Source organism: Pezoporus flaviventris, unplaced genomic scaffold, assembly GCF_033815535.1.
Source record: "Pezoporus flaviventris isolate CSIRO_AGI_PZ_B2104156 unplaced genomic scaffold, CSIRO_AGI_Pfla_v1 ptg000004l, whole genome shotgun sequence".
Classification (NCBI taxonomy): domain Eukaryota; kingdom Metazoa; phylum Chordata; class Aves; order Psittaciformes; family Psittacidae; genus Pezoporus; species Pezoporus flaviventris.
Genome location: NW_026892552.1, coordinates 353,781 through 369,104, shown reverse-complemented (window position 1 = coordinate 369,104; position 15,324 = coordinate 353,781).

The window sequence follows — 15,324 nt, the reverse complement described above, 5'->3', positions numbered from 1 at the left end:
GCCTTGCTGTCCCTCCATAATGCTGAGACTCCACTGGCCTGGGATGGGGACCTATTTCAGACAGGAAAGTTACACTCCGTATTCTGCTAACCTGACCTTGCATAGCCTGGATCCTGAAAGGAACAGATCCTTTCACAGAAGGAGCTTTGCAAAATTTATTTCTAAGGCCAGTATTTTAGAGGAAGGGGAGAGGAGTTTCTGTCTTTCAGTGCTGCTGTGTGCAGGTCCCAGGGAAGAAGCTTGTCATTGTGCTGGGTTGCTGGGTTTGATGAAAAGGGGCATTAATTTTTGCAAAAGTTGCAGCTTCCTTCAAACCCACCAGCATCTCTGGTATTTTTAAAGAGGAGCATGTGGTGACCGAAGTCAGGACATGAATGGTAGATGCCATGGCTGAGTGCAGGGTACCCTGCCTGACTCGGGCTTCAAAGAAGAAAAATGCCCCTTCACACTTGTCTTGTCCAAGCCACCTGAGGAGGTGATGCTGTCATTTGCTGTTGATGGCCCTGCTCAGTTACCATAGCTGTTATCGGGGATGTGATGGGGGTCATGCAGCGCAAGGCCAGCATGCAGAGGATGCACAGACAGACTTACTACAGTGCCGTCCATCATTCTTTAGCTCATTGGAGCAGGAAGGAAAAGGTGGCTTAATTTCATACCATTTCCCTCCCTGGAGTAATGAAGTCCAGCATTAAAAGGAAACCTGAGTATTATCAAGTGAACCTGAGACGTGGAGCAAGTAAAACTCTGCCTATTGCTTTTCTTGGCTTTGGACCAGAGGCAGGGAGAGCCAGCATCAGTATAAGACACACAGAATGAAAAGGCTTGTGTTCTAAATCATAGAATCATAGAGTGGTTTAGGTTGGAGAGGACCTTAAGATCATCAAGTTCCAACCCTCCCGCCACAGGCAGGGACACCTCACACTAGAACATGTTGCTCAAGGCCCTGTCCAGGCTGGCCTTGAACACTGCCAGGGGTGGAGCATCCACCACTTCTTTTGGCATCCTGTTCCAGTGTCTCACCACCCTCACAGTAAAGAATTTTTTCATTATATCTAACCTAAATTTCCCCTGATTAAGTTTGAACCCATTGCCCCTTGTTAAATAGTTCAGTGCATACTTGTGCTGGCCTGCTTCTGGAGAACCAAGTATGTCCAGGTGCTGCAGAGGAAGAACAAAGTGAAAACTTCCTGTGTTCAGCTATTACAGTAAAGTCTTTTTTCTCTCTGCAGTTGATAAGCCTGTAGTGGGGCAGGGGAGAGGAGAGGGAAAGGCTTGGAGAGGAAGGGGGTCTCCTGGATGTGCTGAATCTTCTGTTGAGCACTGAAAACAGATTGCGGTACTTAATGTCAGACTGCGGCTTCCAGTCTTTAGCGTTGAAGTTACGCAAGCAGGTCAGTGCTCAGATTGCAGTGCTAGACAGATAGCTACTGAGACTTACATCTGAAAAAGAATATGCACAAGTGTTTCTTCCCTTGCTATAATGCTGATCAGGATCAGATCTCATCCCCTTTCATTTCCTCACCAATCCTGAAACTTAAACCATGACTGGAATAAAGCTGATGTATTTTCCTTGCAAAGTACCTTGGGAATGGAGGAGGTGTCTCCCATGTCTTTCTCAGTGCATGTGTTAGCAGTTTTTTTCCAGGGAGAAAACATTGGAAACCTGTCCTGTCAAAGCTGTCAGTGATACAGATGAGTACCTGCAGACCTTGTGGCTGTCAGGTTGGCCTTGCCCTGTTCTTCCTCCTCCCTCTTCCTGCAGGATGTGCAGGGCTCACCTCCTGCCCTTGGGGCTGGTCAGGCACAGGAGACCACTGGCTCTACTGCCACAGTCTGTGCCACACCTGGATGCTCAGCAGGTCACCCTCAAGTGCATGTTCCGCTGCGCCTTGTACAACCTTTCTTCCCTATTCTTAAACAAATCACTTACCTTCATTTACTGTTTCCATGCTGATACCCATTTTGCTGATTTTACACCCTAAATTGGTCATTTTGGCCCAAATGGCTCTGGCAAGCTGCAACTTCCTTTTGGACTCTTTCCCTGGAGGGGAGATCCCCCTGCCACCCTTGAACTCTCCATGATGCCCACCAGTTGCTCCTGGTTTTGCCTTGTTAGTTTAGCCCCTGGCTGGTGCAGGACAACATTTCCCCCTTCCACTGTCTGCAAATTCCAGTGGTTTCTTGCAGCATCACCTAGTTTAACCTCAGGCTTCATGTGAAGAAAAGCATAGGAGAGAAAGTTACAAGACCTCTAATCAGGTACTGGTTATTTAACATAAATATTTATGGTTTATAAATATATAATGTATGCTACTAGAATATCAAATACATAAACATACATTTATATAAATACTTGCATTTTAATATTTTTGTGTGTGTGTTTTCCAGTGCAGACACTATATGCATTCTGCTTTTGTTAACATTGTTTTGATAATCCGTAGCCTATGTTGTTCTTGTTTCATACAACAAAAATCTCTAATGCGCTTGCACTTGCCGCTGGCTATAAATCCCTGGAATTGGCAGTGCATGCTGCCCTATCTACCTGCATTCCCTGTCCCTCAGTCTGTCACAGGCAGGGATAAGTTGCCTGCAGGGAAGCTTTTAGAAGTCATTTCAGCAACCTCTATACGGCTCTGGAGCAAGCCCAGACCTCTGCTCCAGCTGGGAAAAAGTCTCCCTGCTGCTTAGACCTGACTGTATGCTCTGTTCTTCCATGGTGACAAATCCTGGTCCAGCCACAGCTCACTGCTGGGACTGAACCTGATGGGAAAGGGCAGTCTGGGCACATGGGAGAAATTTTGCTGTCAATGATTGTTGCTGAGGTTGTTCTCCAGGAATGCTGATGGGAAAAGAGGTCTCAGAGCAGACAGAGACAGTGGGGAAATTGTTTCTGGGGTACAAAATCTGAATCCAACCCTTGGAACCTCTCTGTGTCCCAGTTCCCTGGCCGCATCTATTTTCTGCCTCCCTCCTGGTCTGTCTCCAGGCTGGAGGCAGCAGTAGCCACCCTGTCTTCTTCCACCATCCTCTGCAAGGAGTGGGATGTGGCTCCTGGGCTGTGTGGGGGTCCCAAGTACCTGAGGCACGTGCAGAGGCTCCCGTGGTCAGGCCACCATCTGAGCTCCCGGCCGGTCATCCGGCATGGACTCTCCATGGCAGGAAGCTGCCAGCCTCCGGGGAGCTACCTACTGCCTGCAGATCTGGAGCTTTTATCATGCACACTAAGAGCAGACATAATCAATTCCCCAGTTGGCATTTTGCACTGAATACCCACTTTTTCAGTCTGATAGCAGGACTAAATTAGTTATTTAGCAATGAGACCCTAATTTAAAGTGAGCAACTGCCCTGACAAGGATCATTGTTCAAGGCCATCCCCCCTTTGCTTTCAGATGAGAGGCCCACCAATCCCTGGAAGGTGATAAATAGACAATTAGAAAATAGATATATTTTGTTAGTTCTACAAAGCTCCCTGGTGCTGTCAGGCTCACAATAAAGGGGGCTCCGGTAAATTGGTGGGCAATGAAAGCCAGCTGTACGGTCATCACTCCTACAGACACAAAGCCATATGTGGCCATTTACAGGATGTCCCTGAGAATAGATAGAGCCAGTAAGACCAGAGGGAACTAAAAATACTTGACAAACTTGGCTGCTCTTCATTTAACAAAAATAAAATATCTAATGGAGTGTAATGGAAGCCATCAATCACCCCTGTGTAAAGCGCAGCTTTAATACTCTACTTTTAACCATTAATGCAAGTTTTTATTCATCTGTAAGTCAGAAATTAGTATCTCCTGTGTGCTGCATGTGATGTTGTTCAAGGGCTCACAAATGGCACTGCTGCAAAGCAGATCCAGACCTAAAAACTAGGATGGAGAACACAAACAAAGAGAACCTAAGGCAAGGGCAGCCAGCTCTTCAAAGATAATGGGAAATCCACAAGCCCTGCCTCGGAAATATTCCATTTAGGCTTGCAAGTAAGTTGCCATTTCTTCATTTTGCTTATCAGGCTTTTTCTAGGTAAGGAGATAGGAGTAAATGTCAGGCAAAGTCCTTCAATTGCCTGTTTATTAGGAAAAAATATCTGAAGGGAAGAATCAGAAAGTTGGAAGCTCCTGGCATGTCCCCAGTTCTGCAAAGCGGGATTGTAGTGCAGAACTTAGCTCTGGACCTGCACAACATCACGTGGATGTTGAGCATGAAATGGAGTCAGGTCACCACAATGTTTGCCTTCAAGCCCTTCATGACATGGGCATACCACTGATTCATTAATCACAGCTATTTTAAGAAATTACTTCCTAATGTAAGATATTGTTCAACCAAATGCCAGACTCCATCAAAATAAAACTAAAAGAGCTTTCCTCGTATAAAACAGGAAGAATATAAAACAGGACTGATCACTCCATCTCTCATTCTTATAGAATCATAGAATCACAGAATGGTTCAGGTTGGAAAGGACCTTAGGACCATCTAGTTCCACCCCCCCTGCCATGCTCAGGAATGCCTCACACTAGACCATGTTGCTTAAGGCTCTGTCCAACCTGGCCTTGAACACTGCCAGTGATGAAGCATTCACGACTTCCCTGGGCAACCCATTCCAGTGCCTCACCACCCTCGTAGTAATGCACCTCTTCCTTACATCTAACCTGAACTTCTCCTGCTTAAGTTTAAACCCATTCCCCTTTGTCCTATGGCTACAGCCCCTGAAGCCAGTTCCTGTTCAGTTTTTCATTGACCAACACAAGGCTGCTCTTAACCACTTCTCCACCCAACCTGTAGGTGTGCTTGGGATTGCCCCAACCCAGGTGCAGGACCTTGCACTTCTCATTATTGAACTTCATGAGGTTGGCATTGGCCACCTCTCAAGCATGTCAAGGTCCCTCTGGATCCTATTCCTTCCCTCCAGTGTATCAACCAAACCACACAACTTAGCACCATCAGCAAATGTTGATGACAACTCTCTGTGTGTGGCCATCCAGCCAATTCTTGTGCAAGAGGTAGGCAGACAGAGCTGCTAAAAGGTGCAGAAAGAAGTATTTATTAAACAAAGAGCTATGGCCCCCTCATGAGATAAAAACACACATCAGCAAGTCAGAACGCTCTGGCCGTACACATGAGTGTTCAGACTCCCACCCCCATAAAGTCTTTGCCTGCATTTAAAGATGGCATATGCTGCAAGGTAACAGTCTGCTCTCTCTTGCCTATTTTTTTGCTGCTTTCACAGGACAAGAATTGTAATTTACTTTGTAGAACTCCAAATGTCACATCCTATGAGTACTTTGTTGTACAAAATACAATATAGTAGCTGGAGAAGAGTGACCTTCCATAATGGAAGTGTCCTATAGAACTAATAGAAAATGATAACCAATAGATTTTACCAGATAATTATATCCCTCTTCTAGAACAGTTTTAAAAGCCAAGGACATCTCTCTCCATAACATTGTACAGTTCAGGCTTATTTGGTGTGGGCTTTTTTCACTTTTTCAATTCCATTAGAACTGAATTCATTTAATCTCTGGCCACATCTAAGAAAATCCACACTGGTGGTGTCAGGAATGCAAGGCTTAACCCTTTAACTCTGATTGACCAGCCCACCCTTTCTGCATGTATCACAAGCTGACAACAACTACACAGTCTTCCAAATCTAGCTTAAATGATCTCAAATCGTTTTTATTTTCATGGGAATTGCTGACCAGGTAACAAGTACAGATTTCTTTATATATGGCTACAGCCACACATGGATGCTGACTGTATCTCCTTTATTGCTGTAGGTGCCATTCTGAACTGAAGCCTCTTTTATGAAGTCTTTTTAGTCTGTTTTTTTTTTGACAGATTTTAGTAGCTGCATGTGGTGATGATGCTGACCGAATCCTGACACAGTATTATCCACGTCAGAGCAGACAAATAATGTATTCTCCAGGAATGCAAAAACATTTTTAGGGAAAACCCCACCTTTTAATACACATCCATTCTCTGGTCCCACTACATCTTACTGAAATAACAAACATGCCTTTGCATTGCAGCAGAATGAGGACAGAAAAGTGAATCCCTCATGGCATTGTGGCAGAAACGGACAATCTTGCTTTAAGAAGTTTAGCCAGGGGAAAGAAACAAATTCCCATCTAGACCTCACTGAAAATGTTTTAACAGCTTCCAAATAAGGGCCAGAATAATAATACGTGTCAACATGTGTCAACAGTCCAGCACAAATATGCAGATGTCCAAAACATGGAGCAGATCCTGGTTTCTGTCCCAGATTTAAAAGTTTTTCATGGTACTTGGTAATAATTTGTTTTTAGAGAAAAAGTATTGCTTCTTATAGCTACCAAGTGCTGTATGGATATGCTTTTGACCAGCAGTCTCAGTCACCCACAAGCTGCTCTGTTCCTGTCTGAGTCAAGTTTTTTCTATTGCATAAGAAATCCCAGATGTGTTATCACCTTCTCATAGAAAAAAGTATAAGTTCCTCTAAGTAAGTTGCTCCTTCCATGAAAATCCAGGGCAGGATCTCAGAACACTGGAGGCTGGAAGGGACTCCTGGAGATTGTCCAGTTCGACTGCCTGCACAAGCAGGGTCACACAGAGCTGGTGACTAGGACCAGTAGGGTTTTGGACATCTCAAAGGATGGAGATTCCACAACCTCCCTGGACCACTGCTCTGTCACCCTCAGTGTGAAAAAGTGTTTGCTGATGTTCAGGAGGAACCTCCTGTGTTTCCTCATGTGCCCATTGCCTGTGGCCTTGTCACTGGCACCACTGAAAAGAGCCTGGCTCCCTCATCTTTATGCCTTCCATCACATGTTTATACACATGGGCAATGTCTGCCTGAGTCTTCACTTCTCCAGGCTGAATAGCCCCAGTTCTCTCAACGTGTCCTCATAGGAGAGATGCTCCAGTCCCTTCATCACCTCTGTAGTTCTGGGAGGCCCTGCATTGGACACAAACTCCAGACGTGTCTCACCAGGCTGAGTAGAAAGGAAGGCTTACTTCCCTCAACCTTCTGGAGACACTCTACCTAGGGTGCTGCTGGCATCTCCTTAAAGATTTGTTCTATGGTTAGATTAACATAAAATGTATTAATACATGAAAATCACCAAACAAGATGTATTTGCAAGGGATTTTTTAAATTTTATTTACATTTGATAAGATATAATAAGGCCATCTTGGTGTTAATTGTGTTTCTGCTAGAAACATGATTCAAGAGCACAAACTACCATTGTGAATGAAATTGCCCAGAAATAGTAATTGCTTTTCAGAATGAGCTTGTGCTCATTTATATGATTATGATTTGTTGATTAACTTTTTTTTTTCTTTCTTTCTGTTCTGTGCATAGTAAGGAGGATCTTCTCCTTTCGTAACTCTATCATTTTAATAAACATTGGCATGTCAGCAGCCACTAGAGATCATCATGACCTGCTCATCACCACCTGAGCCCTTCTTAATCAATTGAATTAATTTACGTTACACAACCCTTGCTATCAAGTTTATTCAATTCCATTTGACACACCAAAACCTCACTGGCCACTCTTGTTGGGGAGTTGTAAAAGCTTTTGAGTTTGTCTTTTTATCAGAAATTAGGTTGGTCTTTTTTTGTAAGAAAGACCTTTGCTAAGTGAAACCATGTACACGAAAAGTAGTTAGAACAACCTCTCTCAGCAAGTTGAAGAAATAAAGGCAGCCATTCAGGTCCATTCAGGTCACTGGCTGTGACCAGTACAGGACATCCAGGGAAGAGTATAGCAAGACAGCAATCACTTTATTAAGATTTTACCTGAATATTCTCAAACTAAGTAATGACTTACAGCTCATGAATCTCAGACACCTCATTTTCAGTGAATTTTCAGTCCAGCTTAGAAACAGGAGAAGGGGGCGGAGTACCCCACTGATCCTCCAGTTTATTATAAATTGGTTGCAGGAAACTTGCAGGGATAGGGAAAAAAAGAAAATAAAAGAAGAAGAAGAGCTGAGTATAGCTGACTGTACAGCATAAAACCTGGCTATAACTGCAGAGTCACAGCACACTGGAAAAAGCCACACACAGGGGGATGCAGGACTTGCAAGCAACCTGGACAACCAGGGCACCATCCCTAGCAGCCTGTGACACACTGGCTCCAAACGTGTCACAGAAGTATCTCCAAGAGGGAGGTTGCAGCTCTCCCTGGAGCTGATGCAGTTGCTCTGTTGCAGAGGGAGTTTCTTTAAAATATTGGCGTGGTTTAACTTGTGTGGGTTTTTAAAATCAGCTGCTGCAGGTGTACTGAAATGACTTCTTTCCCCCTGCTACTGCATCAGCACCTTTCTGAGGGAGGTCTGCCTTGAAGTCAAGATATGCATTTTGCTTTAGCTTGAAAAAACATCTCTCCTGACCCTGAAAACAAAGTCAGGAAAAACAGTGTTCTGCTTGCACCCAGAATGATGTGCAGCGGCTCCTGGTTAGCTTTTTATGGAGAAGGGAGACAAGCAGACAAAGCTGGTCTCGGATCAGCCGCGTGGAGCTGCTCCTGCCTCTGCGAGGACAGCTGTGCTCTGCAGCAGGGCACAGGGAAAACCCTTGCCAAGGAGTGAGTGCTGGCACCAGGGGAGCCCAGTGATTCGCAAATCTGCTCACATTGCTTAGTCACCTCCCATCTCACCAGAATCCAAGTGACCAGTTTGCAGGCACCGTCCCCTGCTGCTGTCACCAACCCTATAATCAGCATATATATGAGACCCCTCGCAATTTGAACATGCAATTTGAACTGAGCCCCAGACCTGAGGACCACTCATGTAATGCTGTCCTCAAGTGTCACTATTGCCAGCTCTGCCCCTGAGCCAGCAGCACTTCTTATCCCCGGCCCTGGGAGCCGTCAGCAGCCTGGCTACCCACAGTAGCAGCACAAACCTTTTTCTGCTGAGCCTAGAATGCCTGTCAGCCCCACCTCAAAGAGGAAGCCACCAAAACCCCCTTTTTCTAGCACAAGTTCCCACAAGGAGAACATCTCTGCTGCCACCCCTGGGTCCAACAATCCCCATCAGACCATGTGCCTCACTGCTGTAGTGGCTGCCCTTCAGGGCTCTGCATCTGATGCTGCCCATCTGACTCTGTGTCACCACCCCATCAGGCCGTTTTGCAGTATGGCTTCCCTTTCCTTTCCATATATACCCAGCAGTGACCTCTCATGGGCCTTTTTCTCTAAAACTGAGGATGTGTGCATAGTGTCATCGCATTGTTGTGGTTGGTTTTGCTTTACAGTTTTGTTAAGCAGGTGTGTACTGAATAGGATTTTATCCAAGCAGACCAGATCCTAATGTTAAACCTCCTTTTTATCGCACAAATTAAACAAAACTGAAAATCTATTACCACATAATTAATTAAAAATAGATGCGTTTCTAACCGCTGAGTTTTTAATTAAAAGAAAGCCTGTATTACCCTGAACATTTGCATTAGGAGGCTGCAAAGTATCACTGCACAGCTGATACTGACAGAGTTTGGAAAATTTGACTGCAGATTTCCACTTTTCAGAATGAGGATGCTGCTACCAACAGCAGGAAACCACTTTGCTTTCCTCGTTTGGGAGCTTTGTTTTAGTGTGTTTAAATCTCCCCTTGCTGGCGCTGAAGACCAGCACATCCAGCAACTCGGCTGCATTTTCCCAGCTGGCCTGTGAAGCTGTGAAAATGAGTACTGGGGCAAGAATGAATATTTTCCACTACTTCCTCCTTTCCCAGACAGCTACAGAAAGCCAGTTTTGACGGTGAATATGAAATTGCAAATGGAAATTTCTTTTTCACAATTGGTGGCACCGTTTGCCACAGTAGCTCTCTATCACCTCTCACCCTGAGAAAAGGTACATTGCTTTTCCTTCTGCTGCACTGGCACCTTTACTTATTCATACCAGTCCCTGTGCTTGCTCCTATACTCCTTTTCAAGCTCATGAAATCTCAGAACTTTCCTGGTGTTTCCCAAGCCCTGTGAGCTCCCTGCCTGGTGCTGACAGGCACATTCTTTGAGCCCAAACACAGGGCATTCAACATCTGGCCAGATCTTTGCAGGGACACCCAGGTCCTGCACTCCAAGGAAAGGCCTAACACCACTAGGGAGAGATCCCAGTCCCTGAGGTACCAAACCTGCTGCTATACCTCAGCAAACCAGTTCCACTGGCATTCATCTCCCATGCACATGAGCAAGCTGTGTCACGCCCTGGGATAGACAGCACTGTTCACAAATGATTTTGTGAGCATGGTGACACGTTTCACAAAATAAAGCTGTAATACTGCCCAGCATCAGCAGTGCGGCATGGGAATTGTATCCTGTAGGGAATCTTGGGTATTTGGCTTTCTTTTAGCAGCTTCTTATGACTTACAGCTCTTGTCTGGGACTGTAATGTCTTCTGATGATCTGAAGGTCAAAACTCATCTTGCTTTTAAAGCCAACAGTCTGAGACATCTATTTCTCTTCCTACTGGCAAATAATGTTGAGATTTTTGCCCTAGAAGGGATGCCCATTATCTCTTTGTATTGTCTTCAGGAATGGAGGCAATTACTTCAGAGGACTCAAGCCTGGACCACGGGTGTGGGCGAGGGAGAAGGGGAGTCCAGTAAACTGAAATCTGTGAGGAGCAGCAGAGTACCTAGAAGGGATGTGGGATGTAAAGAGCGCCTGGGGAAAGGAGGCCGCAAGCCTGCTTTGTGGGGAGGATTTGGATAGGAGGCAAAGGAGCTCAGAGCTGCCACAGACTGAGAACATCAAAGACTTCTGGAAGAAAGGGAGAACTGGTGGAGCAGGGAGAGAGGAGGAGGAAGAAGGTCATGCATGTGAGAAGGGTCTCAGGAGTGTGGGGCAGGATGTGTGTAGAAGGAAAACTTGCTACTGGTGAAAAATAGTGCTTGAAGTGAGCAAGCCCAGCTCTCTCAGCCTGTCTCCAGAGCAGAGCTGCTTCAGCCCTCGCAGCATCTCCATGGCCTGCTTTGTACTCTCTCCAACAGCTCCATGTCCCTCTTCTGTTTTTGCCCCAGAGCTGGACACAGGACTGCAGGGGGGTCTCCCCAGAGCACAGTAGAGGGGGAAAATCCCCTCCCTGAACCTGCTGCTCATGCTCTGGGGATGCAGCCCAGCACACGAGGGGGTTCTAGACTCAAGCATGCACTGAAGCTGGATTGTGGAGAGCTTCTTGTCAACCAGCATTCTCTTCAGGGCTGCTCCATCCTGTCTCTGCCCAGCCTATCAATCAAGGGGCAGCTGAAATAAAATTAGAACATGGGTGGTGCACGAGACAAACTAGTCGATTTCTTTTGGGGTCTTACTGAGCAAAGGTATATTTTATGTCACAATGGCTCAAGGCAATAGGAAGGCCTAAAGAGGAGTTACTTGTTAAAGCACAATTATTGCTCCTCTGCTATGGAATTACAATGAAATCTGCCTGTTACTCTCAGTAAGATGTTTTTTTCCTTCCCTTCTGCAAAAGGAAGTTCCTTGAATTAACTTCATCTCAAAATATAAACACACTTTATTTTCCCAACACTTGAATAGGCTCATTGTTTCCACCATTTATTTTTAACATTAAAGTTTAATCATGAAGTTGTTAGCCATTAAAAAATATTAAATGAGTACAGAACATTAAAAAAATTAGTAAGCATTTCAGAATGAGCACTTGAAAAGAAAATCTATGCATAGAAACAATGGAGAATTACAATTAAGAGCTCTAGGGATCTGAGAATGATTTGTCCAGCCATTATACAGTCATTTCAATTTAAATTAAAACTGTAACTATTTTCTAGTCTACTAAAAATATGTGGTGTCACATTAAGAGTTTTAATGGAGCTTTCTCTACCAAATTTAGAAAAGCTGGTTAGTAGCACATAAATAACTCAATATTGGAAATTGAATAAATACTCTGCCAAAGCCCCCTAATATTATAAAAACACAAATGACAGAAGATTATTCTATTTTCTCTAACAAAGCCCAGCTCTCATGTTAAAACAAAAAAAGAGTTCACAGGGTGTCTGAATCTACATGATTTTGCAAGGTCTGACTGACAAAAATAAATAAATGTCTGCCTGATAAACTTTTTTTTGCCTTGACAAAACCGTGTAAATTATGCTGTACATATGTACATTACTTGTACATTGTTCACAAACTATGACAGTGTTATTGAACAGTACAAGCTTTATTCAAGTCTTCTTAAATATGAACATCCAACCAAACAAAACACAACCATAAAATCATAGAATCATAAAATCAGCTGGGTTGGAAAACACCTTTAGGATCATCAAGCCCAACCTTTACCTCAGCACTGCCAAGGCCAGCCATGTCACTAAGGCCCTTGTCTATACGGTTTGTGAACACTTCCAGAGATGATGATTCCACCACTGCCCTATGCAGCCTGTTCCAATGCCTGACTACCCTCTCAGGGAAGAAATTGTTCCTAACATTCAGTCTAAACCTCCCCTGGCACAGCTTGAGGCCATTTTCTCTTGTCCTATCGCTTGTAACTTGGGAAAAGAGACTGACCCCTACTTCACTACAACCTCCTGATGTCAGAAAGTGGTTGGAGACAGACAAGTGTCTCCAAATGTTACGGAAACAGAGTTCCCCCACACCTGTGGAGCGTGGTGGGAGGAGCTAAGGGGGGTTTGCTGGTGACCCGCATATTGGTGACCGCTGAATGGAGTGGAACTGAGCAATGTCATGTCCCTGTACTCCTCAAGGCCTGAGGTGCCCTGGTCCCCAGGCCAGGAGATCCTGCTTCTTCCATAGCCCCTGCCAACCCCCAATCTAAAGCAGTTACCCCAAGTCAAATCAGCTTTCATGTTCACATGGATGGCCTTTGCAATTCAGAGGGTGCCTGAGATCTGGAGCGCAAGCTGCTGAGCTGGAAGAGAAAGACAGGTTTAATAAAGAACAGAACAACGTGTTTTGCCTGCTATGCTCAGCAGCACCACACCTGTATTTCAGAGCAACACAAGGACTCTGCAGCTGGGCTGGTCCAACCCCCAGTGCTCAAGGTGGGTTGGTGAGGTGTATCTCCTTGTACCAGTTTGTTGTGGATCACAAGCAAGCACCATGCAGTCCCATGGAATACTTGCACCTACATGAGGCTGTGGTGTGCTATGTGGGATGGATGATAAATCCCATCTGAGCATGTGTGGAGGTATTTTGAGGATGTGGAAAACCTCTCCCAGGTGTTAAGTGGGCTCTGGGGACAGGACAGCATAATGCACAGTGTTTTAGAAGGCAGTTTACTATTAGAGCTCTCAAGCACTCAGAACTTAAAGGTTTAGAGACTGGCAGCTACTACCAAATATGCTATAATGAAGCAACTAAAATTCTGTTTTGTTTCTCCCAACAAAGGCTGATGGCATTTAGATATTTTCTAAGCTTTCAAAATGACATTCCTGCTTGTTTTTTGAACTCTTCACTATTTTAATAAATTACAGATGTCAGAACGGTGATTCCCTTAGTTAATATACTGACTTTAATTAACTAAAATACCAGGCAGGCAATTACACTAATAGCCTCAACCTGGAGTTTCGAAAGCAAGTCTATGTGGTTTTTCCTTGTGTCATGTCTATACCAACTCTCGCTCTATAGTCTCAATAACTAGCTTGGCTTCAATATGTAAACATATTTTGATTTTTCCTTCTCCTCAAAATTTAATTTCATTTTTGTCTGCTCATATAACATACATGTGTTTTAACCTTAACACAAGCCAGTTAGAGTTTCTGTCAATTTCTTATTACCCTTGCACATGATACATCTACGTGCCTGCTCCTCCACAAAACCATCGACTGAATAGGTTCTAAATAAAAGAGGGAGAGAGAAGAAAAGCTATGAGAAGGTGATATTCAGTGTGAAAAATATCTTCCATGTTATAAATCTAAATCAGGGGCTTTAAAAAGTACCTTTACATCACGCTTTGAATGGAAAAATAATTTAAACATGAACAGATGGGCTGCAGGGGTGAAGCAGGAAGTGCTCACTGCTTCTGCTCCTCAAAACAAGACCAACATGCACCATAGTTTTGTTAAAATATCAAAACTAGTCCAGTCATTCTTTGGGGACTGGTTTTCTAAACAATACAGGGCAGAACTGATTTGCATTTCAGAAGGGTATTTCATACTGCAGCAGATAGGAAATACAATTACACTGGGAAGGACAGGGAATACTCCATGAATCACAAAGATAAAGGAGTCAAAGAGATGAAAATCTGCTGAAGAGGGGAGAGCTTCTAGTTGGTTTCCAAGCACTGGTCTGGGACTACTCTTGTTGAGTATCCTTATTCATGGCCTGGACACAAATTGTAGGTGTTATAAAAATTTTCTTATAGCACTAAGTTAGAGATGAACAGAGGAACAGAAGAGAGGAACTGAGAACATGTGAAGCGGAAGAAACATGGCTATCATAGGACAAAGTAGTAGAAGCATTAGGTCTGGTAGAAAGAGGACAAAGAGTGTTGTTATTACACGGAATCCAGATACGGTCTTACAAGACCAGGGACAATTTGACCACCTGTTTTCAAAGAAAGATAAATCAAGGTCAGCCAGGGAAGTACTCAACATGAGGATGATGAAATGATAGCTAAGAGGATGCCCCAAGAGCTTCAATGTCACAGAACACATTTAGGTAAATAATGGTTACTCATATACTTGCACAAGTGGTAGCATTGTGGAGAGGTAAGGCTTAAACTTAGTGGTAATGCCAAGAGCATGTTCATGGCCACTAAGACACACCCAGCTGCCCACTGACTCTTCTCAGTGTTATGGGGAAAAGCATCAGAAGAGCAAAAGTGAGATAACTTGTTTTCTGAGATAAACGCAGTTCAATACATAAAGCAAAAGCTGTGCATGCAAACAAAAAAAACAAGGAATCCATTCACCACTTCCCATGGTCAGGCAGCTTTCAGCCACCTCTAAGACAGCAAGACTCCATCATTTGTAACAGTGCCATCACTCCAAATGTCCCTTCCTTCCTCCTCCTTCCCCAGCTTTACATGCTGAGCGTAACACTATATGGTCTGGAATATTCCTTGGGTCAGGTGGGGTCAGCAGTCCTGGTTGTGTGGTTTTTCAGCTCCTTGTGCATCCCCAGCCTGCTCGCTGGTGGGGGGGGTGTGAGAACCTGAAGAGTCCTTGAGTCTGAAAGCACTGGTCAGCAACAGCTAAAACACTGGTGTGTTATCAACATTGTTCTCAGACCAAAGGCCAAACACAGCACTGCAGCAGCTACTAGGAAGAGAATTAACTCTGTCCCAGCTGAAACCAGGACAACAAAAAAGATAAATTAAGTTTAGACTCTAAAAGAGGTTCCTAGACAAGGAAGTAAAGTTAGGACAACCTTCTAGGTGTAGC